Genomic DNA, 2,139 nt, shown 5'->3' with positions numbered 1-2,139 from the left:
ATATATATATATATATACTTCCGGTTTCGTAGTGTAAAGACGTGTTTCTCCCTGTCTCCCGAAGCAACCAACAGCTATCTTTCCATATCGAAGATAAATATTTGCTGAAACCGACACGAAACTCGGTACCTGTTGTTTAACGACGGTCCTTGCATTATATCCGTTGAAAAAGAAGGAAAATAGTATATATACAACCCACATTAATGTGAGTGAACCAAAGCGAACAACCATCTTCGAAGGAACCACGTGCTGAGAGAATGTAAAGATAGAAATTTGAGCTAAGTTTTATTCTCTATTCTTTCTAAGTTTTATTTTTATTCTTTCTAAAAATTTACGACAAAATAATTTATTCACACTTGTTTTGTTAACATACTGTAATTTCTCTCACACAATAGTTTTTGCTTTTGTTTATTTACGATAAAATTTATTTACGATAAAATCGTTCATCTTAGTTTATTTACATACTGAAAACTTAAAGTATTAAAAGTTTTCACTCAATTTCCCTTATAGTCACCTCGTTTTTTCCCTCTTAATCAAAAATCTCTATTCTTATCCCATCTTCTCTCCCTCACTTTTTCTCTCTTAGTTTCTCTGTTTTCCGTGATATATATTTTTTCGTTTTTTCATTTTTTTTTGTTTTTCTTCTCATTTTCATTTTGTCTTGTTTGTTCTCTCTCATGAGTTATCTTCTCTCTCATGAGTTATCTTCTCTCTCTCTCTCTCTCTCTCTCTCATACATCACTATTCCTATCACATCCTCTCTCTCTCTCTTTCTCTATCTATCTATCTGTCTATCTCGTACTCTGTACGCACTCTCTATTCGCTCACACATATATATATATATTTTCGTTTTTCTTTTCATTTTCATTTTGTCTTGTTTTGCTTTGTTTGTTTTCTCTCTTGAGTTATCTTCTCTCTCTCTCTCTCTCTCTATCTATCTATCTATCTCGTACTCTGTACGCACTCTGTATTCGCTCTACTTCGTATTATCCCTCCCCTCTTTATAGTCTTTTCTTTCTTTCTAGTACTATTTCTGTATACTTTAAGATAACCTCTCTCTCTCAAATATCGTGCACCACGGATACCAGCAGACGAAACTTTGTACAACGCCAAGTTGAGGCTAACAAGAAGATGAAGATGCGCCGAAACTGGCAACTGGAGGAAGTTCGCCTTCTTGTACAAGCATGGAACCTGGCCAAAGGATCACCAGAAAATGATCTAATAGCCGAAAGCCTGGATAGGTACAATTTCCACAGGTCAATGGCTCAAATTGATCGACAGAAACTGGAGCTCATTCGCTCCTACGAGCTCGTGAAACCGCACCTTGACCTCCTAGAAGGCATTATGAGAGACACGGACACAAAAAAGGACAGTGAAGTCCCTGCACACTGTGCTCAGGCTCAAGAGGACCAAACGGACCACCGAGACAAAGCAAATGCCACCAGTGCTGTAGCCACTGCTGAGGGCTGCAATGGCCATGGTGAATACAGCCAACACAGCACCACACCAAGCGACAGAGACAGGAGAGCAGACAAGAAGACGGTGAACACAAACACAAACAGGCTTCAGGCCCAAGCACGTCATACACAGAAAAAGAAACAGATCTGTAAATTCTACCTAAATGGTACCTGCTGGCACAGGGAATAGGGGCGAAACTGCAAATTTGCCCACCCCAAACACCACCAGCTAAATAAGGTAGATAACCACTTAAAACAAAATAAGTGGGAGCGCAGAAAAGGGAGACCAGAAAGCTTAATCCTACATACACATAATCCACCGAATACCAACAGGTCTCACAAAGAGAGAAGTCCTTATATTCCTTCTGCTCCCAGCAAAAGGCTGTATGCAGAGGCTGTACGAACTGCAGCAGCTGACGAGCAAGCTTTTTTAAGCATGGCCCAGAAAATGGTACATCAGTTAACGTGGATGCAGAGGGTACAGAGTCAACACCACATGAACCATTATCCAAGACCACCACAGATGATGGATCAGGGATGGCCACCGCTAACACCAGGAACCCCTGCACAGATATCAGACCCATATTCCTACTGAATATTCGGGGCCTATTACGAACAGGCGGCAAAGACAAGTTTCTATACTTGAAAGACCTAGTTACATGCAATCAAGCAATATGCATGG

The sequence above is a fragment of the Octopus bimaculoides genome, chromosome 18 (genome assembly GCF_001194135.2).
Source record: "Octopus bimaculoides isolate UCB-OBI-ISO-001 chromosome 18, ASM119413v2, whole genome shotgun sequence".
NCBI lineage: Eukaryota > Metazoa > Mollusca > Cephalopoda > Octopoda > Octopodidae > Octopus > Octopus bimaculoides.
This window is presented reverse-complemented; position numbering follows the sequence as displayed.